This window comes from Balearica regulorum, chromosome 2, assembly GCF_011004875.1.
Source record: "Balearica regulorum gibbericeps isolate bBalReg1 chromosome 2, bBalReg1.pri, whole genome shotgun sequence".
In the NCBI taxonomy this organism is placed as follows: Eukaryota; Metazoa; Chordata; class Aves; order Gruiformes; family Gruidae; genus Balearica; species Balearica regulorum.
Window position 1 is genome coordinate 126,577,204 of NC_046185.1, and position 25,881 is coordinate 126,603,084.

General features: G+C 37.8%; 1 protein-coding gene across 1 annotated transcript in view; it reads right to left on the reverse strand.

The window, feature by feature from the left end:
- LOC104636205 (ubiquitin-conjugating enzyme E2 E2) overlaps positions 1–25,881 on the reverse strand; it is a 215,183-nt gene that overhangs the window by 62,324 nt on the left and 126,978 nt on the right. The gene's annotated exons all lie outside the window — the stretch shown is intronic.

Consider the following 25,881-nt stretch of genomic DNA (forward strand, 5'->3'; position numbering starts at 1 on the left):
GGGGTGTAATTCAGGACAGCATTAGCTCACTTGTGGCCACTCAATTTGTATGACTAAAGCCAGTATTAGATGGTCAACCGTGCACATCTGCTCTAATCACATAAATGTAGGGGGAGTTACATACATCAATTTCAATTTTAACCTATCAGTTAAAGAAATAACTCTAAGTGTACTTGTGCTACCTAGTTCCCTGTATCTCCGTTAATGATGTTCAGGGTAATCCTGAGAGTTGGTTCTTCTCACAGGTCACACAAGCACGGGGCGATTGTCAACCACAGCGATCCAAACATACTGAGAAATAATTTTGTCCATAGGAGGGAGTCTTTGCCCAGTGTACACTGCACAGCCATTACCCAACTAAAGGCTTATAGAACTCGTCTACTTTATCCTCAGAGAAACCAGAGAAAGAAAAAGAAAGAAAGAAAGAAAGAAGGAAAGAAAGAAAGAAAGAAAGAAAGACAGACAATGCTGCAGTAAAGAACAAAATTATTTATTTTCTCACACTAGGCTGATGAGACACAAGTCCTGCCTGAGTGACCCTCTTAATCTCCCCAGTTGCTTCATTTTCCCTTTAATCTCTCGTAATTGCAATACTCTCAGACAGTCCTTTGTGCCTCTAGTAAACTGCACCTTGCAGCTCAAGATTAAAAACAAAGGCAGAAGGCCCCACTTCACCCAGCTAAAGGTCACACAATTTTCTGGACCTAAAATGTATATCCATATTAAATTCTTTTCAAGTGCCAGGAGGCTAATTATATACTTAATGGAAGGCCTGACATTAAATGAGTTAATTTTGTTCTCCTCACTGTGGGTAACATCTAAATTTGAAATTTCCTCTCAAATCGTTAATTAATTTTTCTAATACAGACCGTAATTCTCCCAAGTGAGGGAAACTGAAGAGAAGCATGTTTGGAGCCCAGGAGTGCTGCTGCCTAACGAAGTCCTGGGGTCAGTGCTGAACAGAGGAACATCTATCTACGCTGGAACTAAAGCAGTGGGGAGAACTATGGCCAGTTTGCTGCGAAAGGTTTACATGATAGTTTCTGGAAAAAGCTGGGGGCAATCTGTTCTAGGGACGTGTTCTGGCCTTAGGGTCCTTGGCTGTATTCATACCAGTCTGATGGAAAGCTGAGAGATCTGGGTTCAGATCCTGACTGTCACAGGCTCCTGGGTCATCAAACGGGGCAGAAGTGTCAATTAATTTCACTACGTCTCATTTCCAGTTGTAGCATGAAGATATAAAGCTCCTTTATGAAGGGGGGAGGAGAGGGCGAACAATCACTTATGAAGGTATTTAAGAATGAGTAACTGAAATCCTTCCTTAACACCAAGTTAATACACTTCCAGAAAAAAAAAAAAGCTCTTAATTCATTAAGACAAGCAAAAGAAATAAAAATATATATATATTTTCCAGCAAAACAATCTGGTTTATTGAAAAAAAAATTTCAGTTAAAAAAAAAAAAAGGAACAAATGGCAAATTTTACCCAGTTCTGCTCACTTTGGATTACCCACAAGTTCAAGGATTTGAAAAAACCAAATCTGTAATCTTGGTTTAGTCTCTGTCTCACACACAGGCTGCAGTTTCATGAGTAACTTCACTTTATTTACTGCTACTGAAAGCAGCAGTCCTGCCCTCCCCATTGTCTGTGATCGTGTGCTTCAGCTCCCTTGTTTGTGCTGGCATCAGTGCTCAGGCAGCTGTGCAGCTGGACTGAAAATTAATCTGACCGCAGAAAAAAAAAGGTGTTTTTTTCAGCTGAAGCAGGTCCCTGAACTGACAAGCCCTGTGCTGACACAGAGTGGGACAGCAATGAATGGCTGAAGGATAAATCAGAGGGAGGGACAACCTCTCTCAGTGACCCCAGGGATTTAAATAGGCTTAAATTCATCCTGAAACCACTTCCTCAGCCTTATATCCCCACTGGCAGAGGATCCTTTTATATCCCATCTTTGGTGGGGAAGAGCATCTTCACGCAGACAGAAGGCTAACAAGTTACTCCTGTGCGTACATAGGAAATGCAAAGCTATTCAAGACAATTTGGCCTGGAATAAAACAGAGATGAGCAACATTGAATTTAACACGGGACAGACTCTGGCCATGGACAGTCACCACCGCAGCATCATCGCATGTGCTGGGCTTACATCCCTTCTGGTAATACATATTTTTACTTAGCAGAAAATATGTGATAACTCAATATTTTTAGTCCCCAAATAATATGGGGAAAAGATTTCCTGAAGTCAAATTAATGCAGTAAAGGGGATCAGAAAACTGATTTAATTAGAAAAAATATCCATACAATATAATTTGTCCAGGGAAATATGGAAACATTCTAAGAGTAACAGTATAAATATTCCTATAAGGGATCCCCAGTATTACAATTACAGTATTTCTAGGATTTTTCCCTTCTCTGTGTCTTTGACAGAGAACTGATTTTAATATAAATACTAACATCATCAGGACCACCCCACAGTTTATTTTAAAAAGACCTACTTTTCCAAAAATTCAATTTTGATAATACATTTGGTCCTAGATGAAAGTTTTATTTCTCAGACTCTCTTAAAAAAGGTCTCTAGAGACATTAATTGCATATTCTTTGCAGATTTACAAAATATTTTGCAACAGAACTGTTGTAGAGAGTATCATTTCATTGAAAGTCAAAACATAATTCAGTAATATCCTCAACTTTAATTTTTAATGTCAATATCACATTGATACTTGAGTCTTGTGTTGATCACATTTCTAATACTCTTTTATAAGCAGCTTAAAAAGAACAGAGTCAGAACAATGTCTTCATGTGATTTAAAAACACCAACAACTGAAATTAATCTTCTGTGTAGTCATGCTTAAATCAATTAAATAGATCCAGATCTTAGGAAAGTTCTCTAATTATACTTCAATTATTACCCAAGCTTTAAAAAAAATACAGAAAGAGAAAGAAAAACGCTTAAATTTATCTGGTGCCTCATCTTCCTTGTTACTTCTTTGAATATGCAATATTAAAAGACATCATATGTTAAAAGACACCAATAATGAGTTCTTCATTTATGCCAAGTGAGCTGATCATTTTCTTATGATGAAAGTATTTCTCTGAGCAGTAACACTTACTTAAATAGAAATATTCACAGTCGTCTTCTCCAGCTAATTAAAAGCACTCGGTCTGATTAAACATGAATCTGAACAATGTTTTCCATCCCTATCCCTCCCTATTCCATTACAAATCAGTGCTCTTCAGTGAGCTGAGGCTCTCGTTTTAAGTACTGTCCATACACTAATTTTATTTTTATTATTTTAAGAGTTCTTAAAAATATTAGCTCAAGCGACACCTGAAGGCATGAAGTCTTTGCATGAAGGCCTAGCAGATGTTTGCTGGCTTATTGTTTCTAACACGTTAATGAATGACCACACAAAATGAAATAGATAATATTTTGTGCTGTTGCTGATTGGTTGCATAGGCCATTCGGTAATTGGAAGGAAATTAGCTGACTCCCTCCACAACACGTGTGCTCTTAGACATCACACAGCAACTCGTCCTATGACTCAGGGACTCTGGGCACATTACAGAAACTGGGATGGACAGACAGCAAACCCTCCATACATCACACTTCCCTTGCAGCTCCCGTGACCCCTAAATTGATGGTCTTCCAGGGGCAATAGCTCTGTGTCAGCCATCTCTGCTGCTGGGCAACTAAGGATGGGTGTTGGTTTTCATCTGGTGCTTGTGACTTTCATACAATCATAGAATGGTTTGGGTTGGAAGGGACCTTAAAGATCATCTAGTTCTAACCCCCCTGCCATGAGCAGGGACACCCTCTACTAGACCACGTTGCCCAAAGCCTCATCCAACCTGGCCTTGAACACTTCCAGGGATGGGGCATCCACAACCTCTTTGGGCAACCTGTTCCAGTGCTTCACCACCCTCACAGTAAAGAATTTCTTTCTAACATCTAATCTAAATCGACCCTCCTTCAGCTTAAACCCATTACCCCTTGTCCTGTCACTACACTCCCTGATAAACAGTCCCTCACCGTCTTTCCTGTAGGTTCCCTTCAGATACTGGTAAGCTGCAATTAGATCTCCCCAAAGCCTTCTCTTCTCCAGGCTGAACAACCCCAACTCTCTCAGCCTGTCCTCATAGGAGAGGTGCTCCAGCCCCCTGATCAACTTCATGGCCCTCCTCTGGACTTGCTCCAACAGCTCGATGTCCTTCTTGTACTGGGGCCCCCAGAGCTGGATGGAGTACTCCCGCAGTACTTCTCCCCGAGACAACAAGGGGTTAGACGGCGGCGGGGAAGTTGGTCTCCCCACCCTGGCAGCCCCAGGCCAGTGGCTGGTGCCCAGGCAGCCAGCTCAGTTTTGCCTCCTCCTCTCTGCATCTCTAAGTGCTGTGCTCGGCAGCAGCCAGGAGGTTTTAGGAGCCTTTGGACAGCTCTTCTCAGGCAGTTGTTTCTACACATCAAGGTGGTAATCTGGCAGACCACAAGCAACTTTCCTATAATTAATAGTAACTGGAAGACTAGACTATGCTCTAAAACATAAAAAACTAAAGGATATTTAAAAAAAAGACACACACACACCCCCCGCAACCTCTCTGCATCGTGATTATTAGAATAGGGGTGAGGTGAACACAGTTGAATTAACATACTACCTACACTTTTCCCATTTTTACTACAGGAACTCACCTGGTTAACTTTCTCAGCTGTAAAACAACCACACAAGCCCTGCCACAAAGCCTGGTGTTGCTATATAAACTACGGATAAACTGAGCTTTTAAACCAGTTTTGTTTCAACTAATGCTTTTTGTAAACACGTCTCAGAGTCGTAATTAATTCTCCTAATGTAAGAATAAAAATGTTTAAAAAAAATAATTTTAATTTTTTTGCATGTTACCACTGTAAACACTTGAATGAGTTACTAAGCAAAGCCAGAAAAAGACGTTGGCGCACCTTTTATTAGTTATTATACCATTTGCTGGTAAATTTAGAGCACAATGAAACCTCTTTTTGTTAAAAACCAAAGATTTAGGCACGCAGGATATTTTCAAAGGAAGTCCTAGTCCACGTGAGCAAAACATCACACCGCTAATTTAGCTCTCTGCAAAAAGAGATGTCTAAAGATCGTGGCCTGCTAATGAAATCTCTTTTTAATTTTGCCTGTGGAGCTCCTATTCACATTATGCAGCCTGAGAGATGATTGAGACACACATCCAAGAAATATGGTAATTATTACTTTTCATAAAAGAAAGCATAGCTGTAAGATTACCTTCTAAAATGCTTCCAGCTATCCGAATTTGCAGTAACACCTTTACAAGGGTAGAAGGTAACATTTTACAGCACCAGCAGCTGCGAGGAAGAGACAGGAATTTAAAGGAAAATAGCAGCTCCTCTTTTTTGAATTTGCAGCCTAAAAAGTTTGAGGTAATTGTACAACTAACAGACCATGTTTAATCTTTGAAAGAACATTTGACAGATCAAACACAGAAGCTGTAAATTACCAGTAATGACAGTAATCTTTTCATTTAAGTATCAGTATATCAAACCACAAACTCACTGAACACAATAATAACTTGAAGATAGGAATCTAAGGAGACTCAGCCTGTGTATTTATTTGGTTCTCAGGTACACTGTTAAGCTGGAAGAGACAAATATGTTTGGTTTTCTCAGCAGTAATAGAGACATAAAGAAAAAGGTTTATACAAGAACTAAAACACCAGAGTGCTAAAAAAAAATTACACTTCCCAAAAGCTGCAGGTACAGGGCCAGGCGCAAAAGAGCATTTTGAGCTGGAACACCCACGTGAAGGGAACGGCTGAGGGTTAGTTCAGCGCAGCTACCGAAACAAGGGGGGGAGCAGCCCAAAGGCTCATCTCGCTTCTCCTCCAGTGCACTCAGCCTGGCTGATGGCAACCCTGGGGAAAGAACGGGACCACGTGAAATATCGAGGTGAGTAGCTCTGGGACCCCTGGCTACATCTTCTGTACCACAGGGAGCACCCACTGGCCTCTTACTGGCATTCAAAACGCAGGATGTGAGCTCGGCACTTTTTTAGAAAGTTTGCTGGCATCATTCATAAGCCTGGGGGTCTGGCCTGGTTCATACCTGAGAATTCTTCCCGAACCATGAATTTACTCATGTGTGCGTTATTTTGGTACCAAGACACTTCTACTTGGAAAAGGTTTAGCGAGCATATAATTATGGGGCTCTATTGATACCTGTAGCAGTATAGTTACTTCCTTTGCTAAAGCAAAAAAATACACAAACATAAGGAACCTCTGTATCAGTATAAGTGAACTACATGATGGCAACTGTTTTAATTACATGTATGGATTTAATTAAAGTGGTAACATTTTATAATGTAAATAATGCAAAAACGATCAATGATAACCAGCCATAATTTATGTTGTAACAAAAATAATAAAAACAGGCAGTAAAACCATGTGCTATCTCAATTACAACTGCTTCTGTTTTTCCTGACGGTGAAGCACTTCATATGAATATGGCACTTTCAGCGCTCAGTGTTAAAATCTACAACGGAGAATCAAGACCATCAGCAGTCTGACTTTATTCTTCCCTATTTTTTTCTCTCCCATTAAGGCTTTTTGTGAAAGCAGTATTGTCTAAAATTGTTTCACATCAATCAGAGCCCACTGTTTGCAATCTATATATCACATCCTTTTAAAGGCACTTTAACTTTGTTTACATCTTTAACACCACACATCTACAAAGTCTACACGTTTATCAAATGAACACGATAGCCATTTCTAATGGATGGACTAGCATCTTTCTTGCCTGATTTTCTTCCTGCGATATACCTAATGCCATGCACAGCTTGTGGCCAGTTTATTACTGAGTGACTGGGGATGTTTTCTGCAGCAGCAGGAGATTAGGATGTTTGGCGTTAAATGTGCAAAGAGATTTGGGTCCGGCAATACTGAGGGTCATTACTTCTTATCCTAAATGCCTGGCATCCAGACCGAGCCACTCAGGACCGGGTTAGGTGCCTGAGGTCCCTGCCCATGGGAGAATCGGATGCCTCAGAAAGGAATTCAGAGCAGACAGTAAGGCTGAGCTGGGAGCTGTTGAAACTAGCCAAGAGAAACACTAAGGGAAGGGTGTGCCTCGAATTCTTCTCCTTTTGCAGCTTAGGTATCTTTTTTATGGCCTGCAAGGCAGTGCTTATGTCAGATAGGGTTTCAAAGCCCAAATCCACCCTAACCCGCTGAGGTGCCTCGCTTCCTCCTTTTCCTTTCACAACCAAACCACAATAGGTGCCTACTCTTTAAATACTGTTGTAGAATCAGAATACAGAGGACGTGGGGACCCCTGGTTTAATACTTTCCTTAGCCTGACACAGCCCAAACCTAAACTTCTCGCTTCCCAGAAGAATGTTCCAACCTCATCACGCTGGGGAAAAAACAGAGGCGGGAGAGAGGAAGGGTCACTAGCCTTTCTGCCTAAATTGTGCCGGTACTGCAACAAAGGCAATTTACTCGGTTAAAGCAAAAGGTAGTTCACAGTAGTCTGTTGCTTTTTGGACAAAAGTCCAAAGTCTATTGGTTTTTAGATTATATTACCCATCACTCTCATACTTGTTCCCTTGGTATGTGAGTCTCTTGGGATTCTTCACACTTCTATTTAAATTCCAGGGCCACACTGCTTAGCAGTGACATTCAATTAGTTCTCCACTTAATAAATAACTGTATATAATTGAGTATCTTTGTAAGTATTAAACAGAGAATATATTCATTGTTAAAATTTAAAATCTTTAGTTATATGCTTGGAGCCACTGAATGGCATTGTTCACATTCACATAAAATCAAGGGATTACAACACGGAATGCTTATGTTTAGAAATGGATCATTTGCAATTTCAGAAAATAGATAATTTACAAAGTTTAAAATAAAATGTGTGATTGCATTGTTCTAAGCATTGAGGGACTGAACAAAAGGCTTCCGCTTTCTTATCAGCATCAATTATGGCATGAGTATGAATAATATGAATTGTGATTGAATCATTACTAACCATTTTTGCATAAATTTCCACTTTTACTTCAGCAATATAACATTTTTATAAAAGATAAAAATATAATTCTTCTAAAAGCCATAAAGAAAAACCACAGAGCTTGATCTGTGACAATTCTTAAGAAGAAGATACAGACGATCACTCTATCCCTAACAGTTATTGCCAATAACACTCCTGGATCGTATTTCCTGGCCATCATCCCCACGCAGAAGGTCTTCACCTCAGTTTTGATGAAGCCAGAACTGGGACAAAGTTTTTCTTCTGAAGTCTCTTAAGGTAGTCCTTCTTACACATTTAAGATGGTCAGAATCTGGGGACTGGGTCTGCCACACTAACTGGGTGCCAGTTTCTGTGGGAAAAGCGGGATTTGTTTGCTCTTTTGAGAAGCCCTGGTAGGTGCAGAACGAGAAGCTGGCTTGTTTTCCGCACGTGTTAGAGGGATATACCCAATTACACAGAAAACTGAATAGCATCTGGTGGGAGGACAGAAATTGTGGTGTTACATGTGTGTGAGACGTAACCAGGCTGGGCATTGCAGCCTATTATGTAGGCAATAGGGGAAGAGCGATCAATCCTGTGTTAATTATGGAGCCGGCAGATCATTCAGCAGCTAATATTTCTTTTGTCTGGAAGGTGACTTGAAACGGTGAAAGCAAAAGATGATTACCATATAAACACTATACATTTCCATACCTTTCAAATGTAAGCCTTAATTTGGACCAGAAAAAAAAGACGAGATTAAAAGAAACTTGCACTTAAACTATATGATAATCAATCATCCAGAAAAAAATGTTTGATTATATGTATTGTGTTACTTAAGTGCTCTTTGAAGGCAGATGAGATGAAACGTATGTTTAAATATGTCAAACATGTTCAAGGAAAATTTCAAACAGCTATTGTACACTGAGATGTCTTAAGGGATGGGCTCATGGGCCCTCATTTCAAAGTGGCATGCACACAGAGGCTGGACGCCAGGTCGCATAAATCACTCCACACATGCGCATATGGGGATCAGGGACTGCAGCACAGCCATTTTGCTACATTTTCAAGCAAAAGTGTGTTTCTTTCCAAAAGTTATTTAACACACTGAAAGAACCAACAGAATGCAGCAGGAAGCAATGTAGTACAGTGTTTGATAATGATTTCTCTCCATGTTTGTGCAGTTATCTCTCTAAGGATCATCTTTTGCGAGTTTTTTTTTTTTTTTTGAGCGTCTGGATTGGTAAAAAGGCTTTCAGTTTTACTGTTCTCTGATGTTTAGAATTTCTGTCATGTATCAAAGGGACTACTGATGCATATAAATCATTAAACAAAATTTAATGAAGGACAATGCAGATGTTTAACTGTAAACACCTGCTATAAATCTTTCAAGGAACCCTGGGAAGTAGGGGGCACAGAGATTTATCAGGGTCTTACTTGTGGAGGGATCTTCATTTGAATAAAAGTAAGTGAAGCATAAAGATTTGTGAGACAAAAAAAATCATGTTATTATTACAAGGAGGAGTTTTTTCTACCACATAAAAAATGAGTGACAAGTGTAAGCCAGGTTTCCTGCTTTACTCAAATGAAAACAAAAAGTTGCATGGTTACTTAATCAACTTCCAAAAGAAATTTTATACGAAAGATCCAAATTTCTGTATGCACACAAAAGGATAAATCAGCCTAGGTGAACATTCAGACTTCTGGTACTCCCTGTAAAAATTAAGTTAACTGTGTTAAGATGAAAATGTTTCGTGGAGCCCTGCTCAGTAGCAATACCTGAGAAAAAAAACCCGCCAGCATCTAAGAAACCTGCAGAGGACAAGGAAGAAGCTGATTATGGAGAGATGTTTTACAGTACTGTTTTACAACCCAACAAGGATACTAGAAGGATTGCCTGATGATCAGAATAACTGCATAAACAAACACACTGATAATCAGTCAAGTTTACAGATAAATTAGTATGGCTTTCCTAGGGAATTCAGTTGTTTCAAAAGCTCAAATTACAGCAGATGGCTGTAGGATGTTCTTCTTTACAGACCCTGTGCTACCAAATGTGCAGTTAAAACGTAACCTACTTATTCTACATCCTTCATTTAGGTGTAGGGAGTTGGATGGATTCCCTTCAAACATCCAGAGGTAGTAACATAGGGTCTTATTTTCCAGAGCACCACTCCTGGGTATCTGGGCTCTATGGTATCACTCAAAATGAAACAAGCACTTCCTAAGCTTCCTTGTGCTTAGCCGTTCTGCGTGACATTTGACTTCTGAGCATTGCTTCCCGTTGTCTTACCACGCTCGTGTAGTTTTATGCAGACTTGCTCATTTGCAGCCTTCTTGCAGAACATCGTTTGTAGGTTGGTATGAATAGCTGCTATGTGAATTGGGAAGCTCTTTATGGAGGACACCCTTTGTGATACTGCTTCCCCCTGCCTTCTGCGTACACTTCCAGAACTACAGACAAGCCGTGTAATTTTGTCTTCAGAAGCCTACGTGCAGAGCCTTTTCCAACTGTCAGGATCCACTCCTTCTTGGAACTGGTAACAATATTCAGCTTCTTAAAAACACATTTTCCAAAACAATTACTTAAGAGGAACAACGCTGTTTGCAACCTCATAAAACCACAGCCACTGCAGATATTGCTGGGGCCATTATCACCCCTCGGCATGAAGGTGCTGGCAATTGGCTTCATCCCAGAGTGTATCAGGACCAACCCCATCGGAACGTGCAGGCACAAATACTTAACTACACAAAGACACCTCCGATCTCAGCTGTTCATGAAGATCTCTCCCTCCTCACAGTGCCAACAATAGCCATCATCCTCAGAGGAGCATTTTCTTTTGCAAAGGTAGTGCAAAACCCCACGCCGTACGTATGTAATACTTTTTTAGAATAGTCTTTACTAATCTTAAAACCAACTGCACTGAACTTCCTCATCACTATTTTCTTTTATGGTCACCATGCCATTCCAAGATGTAATTTGGGTTTTTTTAATATCCATTTTTCCCCATAACTTTTTTACTGTAATGCTCAATAAATACTTAAGTGCCAGCATGAAGTGGATTATTGTTAACATGTTGCAGGAAAATTGCACAGTGCTAAAGCTTGCAATAAAAATAAGCAGAACGCCCACTGTTAATACACTGTAGTTAAGTGTATTAGCTGTTTTCAAAAGCATTAACTCCCACACAAATAGCAACGCTATTTTGTCCAATATATTATTATCAGACAGTGAAAATCAGTTGGGGACTATCTAAAGTCTCTATGCCCATATGTATTAAAACAAAATTGTTTCACAAAATTAGGAAATTGTGTGGGGACAGCAGTTAAGATTTTACTAGGTGTAAACAAATAATAATAATAAAAAAAAGATGAAATTACATGCTAGTCGTACAAATGACTCTTCTCTGTTCCCCACCCGATATTCGAAATCATTGAAAAAAAATCTTTTTTTCCTCCACCTCTCACTTTTTAGTGTATTTTCTGTCTCATTAGCTGGTGAGACTTAATAAATTTTTAGCTCTTGTACTTTTCCCTTTACCGGAGTGGGAAAACTAATATTGGATTAAAATGATACATAAGAAGCAGCAATTGTTAATGATCCTAATGTGGCAGTGGAAGCATTTCAAGAATTTACTGTTTATCCTTTTGTTTCTGCTTCCTGTTCGTGGGTTTCAGCAGTGACATCATGAAAATAATAATAATTTGCACCCAGATTCTCAAAGTGGTTTGCAAATATTAATTAATTGCAAAGCTAATTAAGCCTCTGAGACAGATTTTATGCTCCTATTGTGCTCTGGAGACCTACGTGCATCTCTTCTTAAAGCACATTTCTTCTCCTTACGGGGCTATTCAAAGCCCTGAGAAGTTAAGGAAAAAAAAAAAAGAAAATTAAGGGGCAGGAGAGAGGGAGGGAGGGAAGGGGGGAGAGAGGGAAAAGGGGAGAGAGAGAGAGAGAGAGAATAAACTCTGCTTATTTTACTGGGTTTTGTACTGGGCTCTAAATACCTGACACAGGAAAATGCCATATTTTCATAGTATTTTCTGTTAGCAGTACTATTAAAGATGACAATATTTTGTCCTGAGGTACTGTTATGTGACAAAAAAGAAAAATACAACTAAAATGGTAAATCCTGTCAAATTGTGTGTTAGTTTACACGTTCTCAGATGATGACCAGCATTCAGCATCCAGCAAGCTCTGCTTCACATGTGGCTGTGGTTCTGGGTTTGGACTGAGCTGCAGGGGTGCACTGTCACGCAATCGGGGAGGCTGTCACATAGCTGCCATATCCCCCTTCTGGTGTCACAAGCTCAAACAACAAGTTTTCAACAACTACAACAGAAAAACTCTTGGAAACGCATCTTCTAGGGAAGCTACTGAAGATTTTCCTTTCTTTTTGGGAAACATACTTTGGTGTAAAGCCAGGATGTGTGTCCCTTGGAATAACTATTACAAGAAACGCTTTTTGTTATGGCGCTCTTCTTTTTCAGAAAATCCTTCATCATTCAGGCATAAAAATATAGAAAATACTGCTGGTTACCTTTTTCCTCACTTCATCATAGACAGTCAGGTAATTCTGCCCTGCAAGCTCTATTCTTCTGACTTAAAAATTAGAAAATCATTATTTCAGTCCTAAAAAAGCTGCCATTTAAGTCTCGTCCTGTTACAATAAGAGCAAGCACAACAGACCAATTAGGGCCAACAAAAGAATTAGCTTCAAATCCCTGATTGCCAACAAAATATATGTTCATCCTAATGGAAATACACGATTCCGTAACACAGGTGGTTTACCAAAGGGAAAAAACTACACAGTCCTCCAGACATCTTACCAAAATGAGATATTCCTCCTGTAAACAGCACACAGGCTGATGAAAAGCAACATAAGAACTAGAGCTCAAGTGATGTTTAGGACACTGTCGGAGTCCTAAAGCTCAGAGAACAAGTTTAAGACATTTCCAATAATTAAAAGCGTTTGAAATTACCTATCCTGACTAGCAGAATGTGAAAATTCGAATACTCAGTGAAAACCTCAATCTTACTTTTTTAAATTCTTCTCACGGGTTTTTTTCCTCTTTCTTCACCTAATAGACTTAAAATGGACTGAGTGGCGGTTAAAAGGATTTACAAATAATCTATTAAATAGATTTTACCAAAAGCACACTCTATAATGCATACCTGATTTTTAGAATGAAAGCAACTTCTCTGATATTTTGGTGGAATTTATTAATTTGGTTTACTCTTTTTGTTTCTGAGAAGAGCAGTTGAACAGATGACAGTGGTTCTGTTCCTCCTAGCATTTCCATATTTTGGAATACAAAACTACGGATAATCTTTAGAGGTGAAATTCATATGAGATGAAATACCTGAATGCACTGAAAGATTTAATAAAATGATAAAAAGATAAAACAACTTGCAGCTTTTTCAACCAACCATTCCATAAATCTTTAAACCCATTTTTTTATTAAAAACCAACCTACAGGCTTATAAATCAGAACATAATTCTTTAAGAAACTGAAAGCCTGAGATTTGAAGCTGTATGAGAGTCTTTCAAGAAGGGAGTTGTAATATGCTGGCAATCTCTGGAGCAGCAGATGGCAGAAGTAACTCTGTCTCTTACCTTTATTCACCATATGCCATTTGACTGATTAAACTGTATTTATGTAGAAAAAAATAATATAAACCAACACACATAACTATAGCTCTTCAGTGCACATCATCCCACTAATTTTTTTGTGTTCTGGTAATCCATCTGCATACTTCATGCATTTTTGTGCAGGTTTCCTCTCCCTGCGTGAACTTGCTTTATGTTTCTGCACCCCTACAAAATAACACATACCCCAAACTGTTAAAGCTGTGATCTTCCTATCTGGCTGAGTAAACACAGCTGATTCTAGAAGAGGAGGGAAGACCTGAGAAAGGATCTAGGCACTTCAGAAGGTCTTGGTAATTCAACAGGTGGCAACTTACTTTCTCGGCAAGAATCTGTAGTACCAGACAGTGCGGGATGAATAGTACCGCATCTTTCATTTGAGAATGAGTTTCTACTAGTTCAACTGATTTGACCACCGCAGGGAGCAGCCAGGGGAGCATCAGATCAGCTCTCCATGCACCTCACGCATCCTTACACAACAGCTTTTCCCTTTCTTTTCCAAATACCCAACACGTTCATTCCTCTTCCCCTTCTCCTCCAAATAGGAGCCTTCACCCCTCCCATTTCCTCCAGCAGCGCTCCTGCTCACCTCCATGGCTAACGCGGCACTCTGGTGGGCTCAGAGCTGCCTGCCCTGCTGCAAGGCACGGCGGTGCTTCACACCTCCCGCCCCAGCCACCCATGGTACCATGGTGTATGTCAGTACAGCTGTTGGGAATGAAGAGAGAAGTAGACGTCTGTCACTGCTTTGGGCCAAAGTTGTTGGTGATGAGCTCTAACTTGCCTTAATCAACACACAGTTGTTTATTATTTCACTGAACTCTGCCGAGCCCGGCGGGTCCAGCACATCCCCGTGGCTGCTGCTTTCAAGCTGGGTCCTGGCACGTGGGCTAGGCATGCTGTCCCCTCTGGAGTTCTCCCCAGGTAGGTCTTTTATTTGTAAAAATAGCAATAGCCTATAAGAAAACTGTGAATGGCCTGTAGATCTGAGGTGAAGTTTAACTTGCTTCGCTCTGACCTGATTCTCTCATTTCCTCGAGTGAGGTGAGGATCATTCCCACCTTGCTGATGAAGGCTCCACTGATGCCAGTTACAACCCGGAGACATCTGGGCCAGACTGAAGTGGCTTGGTAGTTAAGAGTCAATATGGGAAGATTAAGAAAAAACACAGAGACCACCAGGACTAACGCAATGGGAAAGCAACGGGCTGTAAGAAGTGTGGGAGAAAGACATCAGATATCCACCCAGCCGATTTTATTTAAACCAGGGAAAACCTCACTCTCAAACAAGCGAGCTAAGACTTGTCTGCAAAACTGACAGAATTAGCAAACTGGGAATGACTGGTTCCAGTGATTGCACCGACCGAGAGCTCCTCAGTTTTGACTTCAGCAGGGATTTACCATCTGCATCAGTTGACAGTTGTAGCCCATTGTCAAAAACTGCTTCTAATAGCTTCAGGCCATTATTCTTTGTCTTGATATCTTCCCAGACTGGGAATAACTCCTTCCTTCATCTACACAGTTACTCTGAAAGTATTTATAGAAGATAATTGGGTCCCTTCCTTCCATCCTACTGAGTTTTCTCTAGGCTGTAGGACTGTCTTATCATTTGTTATATTATCCTATCCTTCAATCACATTGTTATTTAAAAAAAAAAAAAAATGCAGCTTCAGATATAAAGGCAATCAGAACCACGTAATACTTCTGATGTTGCAGGATCCAGTAATGTGAAATACACATTTATAAACTGTGGAAAATTAAGTCTAAAAAGAGCAAGTGAAATAAAATAGCTCTCCACATTCAAAAGATTCTCTGGATGGGGTCTGTGAATATTCATTATAAAGGTTGAAATTTCTGTTAGTTAAAGCCAATAAAATACACAAAAGAAAAAATAACAAAAATTTTTAATAACATTCAGCAATCAACTCAGTGAGGCTTTTGCTAGTTATTAAATCAGTTGTGGGCTTTTTATAAAATATTCCAAATCACTTAAACATACAGTTGAAATGGTGAATCAGAATGTCTTGCCAAAATGTCTTCAAGGATATAGATAATCTGCACGGCACACACATCTTGTTTTTTTAATTCCAATATGTTATTAATTCTCCTTCTTCCATGACTATAAGTAATAAACCAGATTCTTATTTTAGCTAGCTCTGGATTAAATGTGGAGTATTCTCATTGAAAAATGCAATTATGAAAGATGGCCTAAAGTATCCTGATTAAAGGAAAAAAAAAAAAGTATTGTAATTTTGAATTTTTTTTAGGGATTTGGACTCAAATGAAACTTCGACACTATATGTAAGGCTAATACAAATTTGAAAGTGGTGTACTAATCTGAAGCAGGTATTTAAAAACTGGATTAAAATTTCCCTGGTACACAGAAACAAACACAAGCTAGCAAAGCTAATTAAACTGTCCCTATAAAAAAGTTCCTCGTTTGTATTTAATGCTGCCAATTTTCAGGCTATTAATGAACTATTTTCAACATTCCCAAAGATGGTTTCATGTTGCCAAGGTTTTTTCACCCCCCCTTTCCAAGAAATGAAATTAGACTCCTTTATATGCTGACTGCCTAGCGGTTTATTTGGTGATAGATTATTATTAACTATCTTCAAAAGAAGAAAACACTGTTTTATTTGCACACATCTGGAAATGATATGCCTGGGTCTAGACAAGTGAAATAGGACTTAGACAGAATATGTTAGTGAACTTAGTTCTGTATTTCCAAAAGAATAATAAAGTAAAACTGGAGAAAAGTGATGTAGTTCAGTACAGTTAAAAAAAAAAAAGTTACTCAAATATTTTTTTCAAGCCTTTGGAAATTGAAATAGGGATTCTTGCCATCTATAGTGATTCAGTAAAATAAAACTATTCATATCAAATTAAGCATTAAACTGAAACAAACCCCCCACTCTAGTTAAGTGAAGGAATAAATAATGACAAACCTGTTTTGTTATAAAAACATATGGAAAAAACCCTCATTATCTTTTATTTATACATCTAGCAAATATAACATTCTGTATTCAGATTTGTTTCCCTGCCTCCACATTATGAGGCATGAGATTATTTCAGTAAGATTTACCCCAGACAAATCACAGGCAGATTCCCAATCCACTTAAACTATTAACTACATGGATTACATGAGTTATGTGAAAAAAACCCAACAAACAAAACTGAGCCCTCCTGAACATAAATATAACATTTTGTAAAAAAGCCCCAGACAGTTCTATCAAGTGGGAGAACAATTTGTCTAAGAGTAGATCAGTTTTGAACATAAAGTTCTTTATCTCATTTAATGACAAAAATATTAGAGTAAGGAGGTATTAAGTATTGTTCTCCTTATTAAAAATGATCAACAGCCTGTTTTTATACCTCTTACAGAACTACAGTGATCATACCACTATCTGACTAAGAACTTGCTCTTAGCTATCACAGTTTGGAATTTTTAATTATGTATTAGTTTTTGATGACTGACCTGTGCAACATTTAGTTGATTTCACTATTTTATATACATATATTACGTGGCTTTACCATACCATACACTATAAATCTATTTATCTGATTGATTTATTTGTGAACTTAAGAATAATTGTACTAGATCCAAAGCAATTATAATACAAATTGTTGATTTGATAACAATTAAATTTATATAACATCCCAAGTGCAATGAAGTCAGGTAAATACAACTTATTTCCTCCCATCTGAACTACGGCTCCAGTGATAACTTAAACTGTGCAGAGACTCTTTTCCCACCAACTGCAAGTAGGTCACCTGCATAAAGCCCATTTCGTAGGATTTGTCAAGGCAACAAGGATTTTATCATAATATTTAGAATTAAACTGATTATCTTTAGAAATCTCCCCAAATCCTTCCAGCTAGTTACATGAGACTGTCACTACAGTATCTTTCCTCCAATGAAAACAAATTACTATCTTTTTTTATCATTTCCATTTTTCCTGGAGAACAGATGATACTCAACCAAAACTTGTTATTTACGCAAATCCTCTGAGAACAACGAACCCCCTGTGATTTAAAGTATAACAGAAAAAGTATCATTTGTGTGTCCTCAACTCCGTTACAACCACCAGGCAAGTACAGAGAATATTCCCGAGGAGTCTGTATCACACCAGAGACCGGCTGTGAAGGCAGAACGTGGAGCTCTAGCTTGTGTTAGGTTGCTGAGCAGATGTCTGCAGTCACTGAATGGGGCCAGGACACAGGTATGGGGAGGAAGGGGAAGGTAAACCCAATGAAGACAGATATTACTCTGAAAGAAAATTGCTTGGAACTTCTCAAACTCAACTGTAATAAGGACCTCCTCTAACCTGACACATCACAGTGAGGAAAGCCTGCATCTTGCATCAGTGGGAACCAGCCTGTGTCCTCATCTACTGAGATGTGTAACACCCACGTGGATATTACTGCAGCTTTTGGAAAATACACAATGTCTTTGGGAAGCATATATGTATTTTTAATCATCTTTCAATGCATGTCAGTAGGGATCAAAGCCAGCTGCTCATGAGTGGCGATGTCCATTTGGAACCTTGCAAGCATTTCATCATGAACAGTCTGGGGGCCTGTTTTCAATTTGGTTAAATTTTCTGGAGTTCATTCAACATGATGATAATTTTAATAGAATTCTGTAGCATTACATATACCAAAGTACAAAACTGGAAATAAGATCTCAAAGTCAGCCCCTAAAAGTGATATACCATGAGAGAGTATCGGGAGTGGAAGGCAGAATTAGTTGCTTACTATTTTCTAACTACAGGGCATTACATTCATGAATATGAATTATTATATTGTGTTTGGATCATATGAGGCTCAAACATATCTGGATTCAGCGATCAGCAAACCGCTGAGCTAAAGAACAAAGGTAGCAGTTTATTTGTCTGTGAAATAGAAATTTCAACAGTAAGGCTCCCAAAATATTTTGAAATGGTCCAGGAATAAACAAACAAACAAAAGAAAACTACATGGCCAAAAAGGAACACACTTTTTAAATTTTTGACTCATCTTCAGCTAAGTTCTGGGGAATTTCAAACATGCAACAGTTGAGGCCCATTGCTCAAATTTGGCTGAAGACTGCTCTTTGCCATCAACCAGTTGATCGACATCTCTTCCTTTTATAATTTCTTGTATGAATAAATGAGCTTTTCAGGAATTAAATTATTTTTGCCTAAACCAAAATTGTACTCAATATTTAAGCTATACAGTGGCATTTTCTTGAATGAATCAGCTTTAGTTTCTTTCTTGAATTAGGTTACCATAACCCCCTCAAACTTGTTGCATGAAGAAGATGTTTTTCATGTAGTACCATGGTTATCAGACTAAATGAAATATTCAGCTGCCTGATAATAATCTGTCCTTAAAGGCTTAAATTATTTATTTGTACCTTCTATGATATCCTGCACCTCTTCTCCTAAATACTTTAAGGTCACTTAAAAAACAGCAGTAATTTAAAATTCTTGTGCTCCTTTTCATTTGTGGCACAAGCTTATAACTCTTTTAAAGGTAGCTATTTAAATTTCCTTTGTGGTTTTTTCAGTGGTATTATAAAAATAAAAAGCAGCTGACTTCTGTATTATTGTAATTGTGTTTTTCTTCATTTCCTGTAATGCCAAGTTACCAAATCAGTTGTGGTTAGTCTGAACTATTGACACTGCTTACTTCTCATGAGTCTACTAGAATTTGTTATGAAATGTTTGTAATATTTCTCTTTTCTCATTCTTAGTTTATATAATTGAAAAGGTAACAATCATAATTAAATTGATCATGGTATTTTCAATACATATGTATAGAACTGGATTTTCAAGTAAACTGATAATATATATTTTAGTTTTCCTATTTTTCCCAAGACATTAAGAAACAGTGATATTCAAGTACAGCATCTGTATCAACTGGGGGATCTCAACATTATTTCAGAAAAGACTATAATTTTCATTAATAAAAGGTATCTCTTTATTAAGTATGCTAATTTTACATCCACTCATAAAGTAAGCATGAAGACAAGTACCTTAGTTTCCTTAATGATCATAAATTGTAAAAATGTTTTGTAATCTGAAAAATGAAACATGCCACTGAAGGTAAATCTTCTTAATGAAACATTAGGTTACACAAACTCCTATTTTTGCAAATATATGGTTTATTAACTCATGGTATCGAGGCCTGAATGATAACGGTATTGTGAAGTAAAGATCTATGTTTAGACAGGTGCTAACTCTTTAATCTCACTTGTATATTGCTAAGCATATTTTAACAATTAAATTATCATTTGTAAAGTAATGCCAAGTATTGATTTGAATATGACCAAATTTGGCACTTGGAGATATTAACACAGTCATTATAATATTGTGCAACCTCATGTTTGCTTTAAAAATTCATGGAAGCCCTACATTAGCATAAGTTTGCTTTTCCCCATAGCGGGGACAAAATGATCCAGCACTTATAAAGCTTTTCTTAGTGCATCATTCGGTATCAAAGTGTGCATGATCCTTGGGTAGGTCCTTGACAACATCTCTATCAGACACGGTCAAAGAACTCAAAACATAAGTAACAAAGCTGAATATTTAACCCACGTGATATTATGCTAAACATATTCTGAGTGTTTCCCCAAATGGAAGTTATGCTCTTGAAAATATTAAATCAGCATAAAGATTGAAATATGTCAGAATTACTGACAGCTAAAATTGAAGCCATATTAACTTGTATTTTGTTTGCACTGAATTGGGCAATAATTTTGAAGACTGGATTTTAATAAATATTTTGGGAAATGGTCTTTAGCTTTCTCTGTAATGACGTGAAATAACAAACATAGTAAATAAATACATTTAAGATTTTTTTTTTTCTGTAATATCTGACTGGGACAAGTGAAATATTTCTGGAGTGAGAAACCAGAGGAGTGATTGTCCAAAGAACAAAATACGGAGTTCTAGGTACATGTTTTTCATTGCATTTAGCACTTATGGGTAAATACATGTGATTAAACAGATGAGAAATGCAGAGCTCAGTATCAATTTATTCTCTTGTAAAATTGTTTATTTCAGACATTCCCTACACATTTCCTGCTTGCTCCTGTAAAAATATTATCTTTACTCTCCTGATACTCAGAAACTTTTTTACATAGCCATCCTCATGAGTAAGCTTAAACAGTTATACTAAAGATTTTCCTGCAAAACGGAGCTTTATTAAATGAAATTGCTTCAAAATACCATTTTGCCAAAACCTTAAACTCTGTTTTGTGAGATTTAGCTAGTTTACTTCCTACTGATGAAGCCAATAGCTTCCTAAAGCTTTTCATAGTAGTTGCAACTGAAGTAGAGCCTGCAGAGCTCAGTTTTCAGGCTATGAAAGCAACAGGGCTCTTTGATCTGGATTTTTAAAAAGATATTCAGGCATTGATGGCCAAGACAATTTCAGTAACAAAGTTCTGTTTTCAAAAATGACACATGCAGAAATGAAAAAGATGTAAAAAATGACACAAGCCTAACCTCACTGAATGGTACAAACCTTCACTGCTAAAATACTGTATAAAAAGTTAGGAAGGATAAAGAAAAAGCAGGACTAAATACTTTTGAAACATGATGGCTTACTTCAGAGAAGGTATTACAATACCTGAACAAAACAGTTCAATACTGTATGGCTTAGGAGATTGTCTATCCGCAACAAGGAACAAACCAAACAGCTGCACAGAAGAAAACTGCATGCACAGACACTGAAAAAAATAATTGTGTTTAAGATCCCTTGATATAGTGCCTATGCTTTCCTGTCCCCTTGATATTTTTTCTTTTTTTTTTTTTTCCAATACTTCTTAATAAATGCTGTTATGGAAGTAGTAATCGCTATTTGGTGATGTATTTTACTTGCACGTTACAGGCAAGCACACCAAGCTACAGAGATTGGCATTGTCTTTATAGTCATTGGGTACCCGGAAGCTTAGTTCCCTCAGCTTCCAAATCTGTGCTACTGAGAATGATTTTTTTCTCAAGCATCCTACTAAGTAGACTTGACTGACATCTTCACAATTCTAACTCTAAATATTTAGACGACATATATCCTTTTGCTAACACCGACTTATCACAGGGTAGTCAAATAGGTTTAGTACCTCATCTGTCCAGTAACTAGGGCTAAACACACTGATCTCACCAAATCCACGAGAGCTGCTTATTATTTTTCATACAGCAATGAAAAGAGGTCCAAATCAAAGGTCAACGTCCCTTTAGGTAAAACAGCCATCGCTTTTAATGAAAACATGGCCTCGGTCCAAAAAGATATACAGTATTTTTCTAAACAAGGAGTAGTGAATCATACTAATGTGAATAAATCTTAATGTAAACTAATTCAAAGAAGCCAGCGTACACATAGGCAAATACAATTTCAAGGAAGAAAGAATTTCTTTCATTAGATCAACTGATGCAGGTGGAGAGAAAAGGCATGCTTTTAGATATACATGTTCTTCTTTTGTCTACACACACTTACCACAGGGCAATTGTATTTTATTAAGTTAAATTATTAAATTGTAATTTATCAGGGATCTGCTCTAAAGAGCAGGGCACTGTAGGAAGGCAGCCTGTGGAGAAAGTGGGTGACCACGAGAGTTCAAAGCTCTCCTTCGGGACAGGGTTGCCATTCAGCTGGTCACGGCAGACCACGTTTCAGGCAAATGAAGTTGGGTTTTGATTACAGAAACTATATCAAATGTATTTTAAGCACTATTTTACACAAGCCCATTAAACTGATAAACGTAACACATTAAGAGGTTACAGGATTGCTTTCACAATCTTTAAAAGCTCTTATCCACTCCACATGACATCCGTAGAGGAAACACAATGACACACATATCAAAGGGACTCCTTTTTTTTCTGACCATATTGTATTCCTCATAAGCAATAGTTACTCTGGCGCCTCTAAGGCTCTCATTATGGTAATTTCTTTCCTTTGGCAAAGAGGTGACAGATCTTGGCAAACAGATCAAACATCAGACTCTTCATTTGCTACTTTAATTGAAACTATCACATCTGATATAATTCCGATTTCCTTTTCCCAATACATAACCAAAATTCAGGATCATAGGCACGGGCCTTTTTCCTTCCCAGATTGTAAAGAAACTGGATTTTTTTGTGGTTTCCCTTGACCACATCGGTGGAATTTGATTAGACACAAACACTTACTACAAGTCATATTTTTATGAGCCTACAAAGCTATGAAAGTATTTCTCAACCTGCTTAATGAAGCACCTGTTAACAAGCAAAAGAAGATAGCTGTTACAACACAACTGTGGTTAGAAAAATGACTAAGTAAAACCAAAAATATATTTTCTCAGCAGTTTTACTCTCTGAATGAGTTTGCAATCTATTGAGTCTTGCAGCAAAACTACAATCTTTTTACCACGCTTTATTCATTGGTACTGCAGCATCAGCACAGGTGTGAGAGACGGGGAGCGGTAACTATTATCACCTCTCACTTTAACAAGTAGGTGGCAACCATTCCCAGTATGTCTTTGAACTAGGAAACATGAAGGTGAGGAGAGTGCTTTTAAGTGTTATTATCTTCTCTGCTACATCCCACAGAAACACTTAAGGTGAAATGAGAATCTCCTCAGGAAGAGTGTAGTAAATGTAAGTATAGCCTTTTTGTTTATCAACTGACTATGCTATTTCCTAAATAAGTCAAAGTTGGCCATTCTGAATTTTTAGAATACTGTTTTTTTTACATTTTCAACCGCCACTGCAAAACTTACATGCTCACAGAATGTCACAGCTTTTTTTGGTGGTGTTTTCACACGATTAATAAATGTTTTGTGGAAAGAGATTGCTCACTTTTTTTGGTAGTACTTTTCAAAATATGGCACTTTTATTAAATTGACCATGAGTAATACAGAGCAGACTGAACAATGCTAAACTACTTCCAATCGTGTCCATTCATTTTCTAAAGGTATCTTAAATTTAATTTGTAGTATTTTCATCAGTTTTTCTTCTCCTTGGACTCCCAGTTTAATTTGCTGACAGGTCAGTGATCAGCTTTTTAAATGCTAACTAGAATGACAATACACATCTCCCCCATCTCCTTTCCTGCCTTTTCAAACTTTAATTTATTAGGCTATCCTGAGATGTTTTTCTCTCTCTTTTGGCTGTCACTGAGACAGACTAGTAGAGTAAATCTGGCAAATGTTCGGGCTGCACAAATAAGCTTTTAAAGCTGAATTTCTGAAAATAACATAGGAACATTCAATTAATGAGAAACAACAACATAAAAATGGTAGATAAATGACACGTTTATTTTTACACAAGAATTAACTTACAGATCTCTGTTTTTCAGAGATCAAGGAAGTGTAATGCTTCACAGGCTTAAAAAAAGTAGATGCATAGAGATGAAGGGAAACCTGATTTGTCTGTTGTTATTCTTCTTGTGACTTTTTCCATGCATCTTTCAAGGCAAAGCACTGGCCTCCCAGTTTGGCTGCTTATATGCTTTCTACATATGCAGCAGGATTAGATAGCCAGAATAAGTGCCCTCAAAGATTTTTTTATGCTACTGTGATAGTGAGGGGCTTGCCAAGTTCCTGAATCTGAATTATTTTGACTCATTTTTTACTATGTGATTATATCTGCAGACTGACTTGGAAATCCACTGTGGCAGATGCTGTGCACACAGACAGGATGAATTGCTTCCTCTTCCAGGGAGTTTATGGTTGCAATCTGAAATTAATGGATGGTCTTTCTGGTCCTTATGAAAAAAGTATCAGCTCAAATGAAATAGGCATTAAAATTTCAACAGCCATGAAAATGAAAGCATTCCTCCATAATATTTACTGTCATTGCTATTTTATTTAAATATTTTGTTCATTACTTGATTGGACTTCTAAGGCTTTACCTTTTCTCCTCAGGGTTAAGAAATACACACATTTTCTCCCTATGGTTTGGGCACAAAGCATTATATTCTGCTAGTCCATTTGAATATTACATACCCACATGTGATTTGCTTTCCTTCACTTATATTTCCCTCTGCCCCTTGTGGCAGATAATCTTAAATAAATTTGGATAGAAAGCTGGGAGTGCATAGTATCACTTTTGTTGAGTAGAGTAAGACTTCCTTAAAAACAAACCAACCCCCCCCCCCCCCCCCCCCCCCATATTTGTTGCTATTGCTGTACAGTGCAATTTGGACAAGGTCACCCTGGGATTTCTCTCTCTGCAAAGTGACAGCAACAGGAATAAGCACAATGTCGGTAAAGTAGCGGTCCAGTTTTCTGGTTTTTAGATGACCTGCCTACTCTGGCAGGATGGATCTTTCTCTTTGCTCTCCTGCAGCAGCACCAATCAAAAGCAAGTATATCACACATATGCCTGTATATGAAAAATGTCAATTTACATATCTAGTCATAAAAAGTTAGCCAAATACCCGTGAAAGCATCAGCTGAACTCAGTGTACTTGAAATGCTATAATATCTGCAGTTTACAGCATTTTATAATCCAGTTCCTAATCTATGAAATATTTAGTCTACTAAGAAGATCTCAAGGCCATAGTTATCTATTAATTAATCCATTTTAATATCTTGATTTGTGAGATAAGGAAAAAAAGACCAAAATTGCTTGCTTGTGTTGTGATACCGGAAGCTTAATTAAAGCTCTTTAAAAAAAATAAAATCCATTTGATGCCATAAAAGTGCCAGGTGTACAAGTCATTACCTTAGGAGAGAAAAAGACACATTTTACTGGCCATAAAAGCTAATTTTTTCTAATACCAGCACCAATAAACCTTTCAGTTAATCTGAAAATGCACAGTGCTTGTTAAAGGTAAGCACGATGAAAGTATTATCTAGGACAATTTTTCTTCTAATGAACAAAAATGTAAAATTAACTGCAAGAGAGCTCACAGTATTGACCGAATATAAACAACTGGAGACTGCAGCTACTGCATAAGTACATACACTGTGGAGTGGTCGGTTTAAATAACCCACCACTTTATCAGCTCTTCTAGAGCAATCTTACATACTTAACAAGTATTGGGGAAAAAAAAGTGGTATTCCAGCCCTTTTAGTAAAAGGCAACTTGGGATACCCAGTGAAGAATGATGGTAAGAACTCAAAGTCTGTTAGTATAGGTAGTAAGTCTAAAGCAATTACTACCTGCTACGGAAACACTCTATTGATTTGGCCACTTAAGTTTGATAAATGAGTGTCATATAGCAGAAACCATAAGAAGGAAGAAGCTCATAATCCTGGCACTGA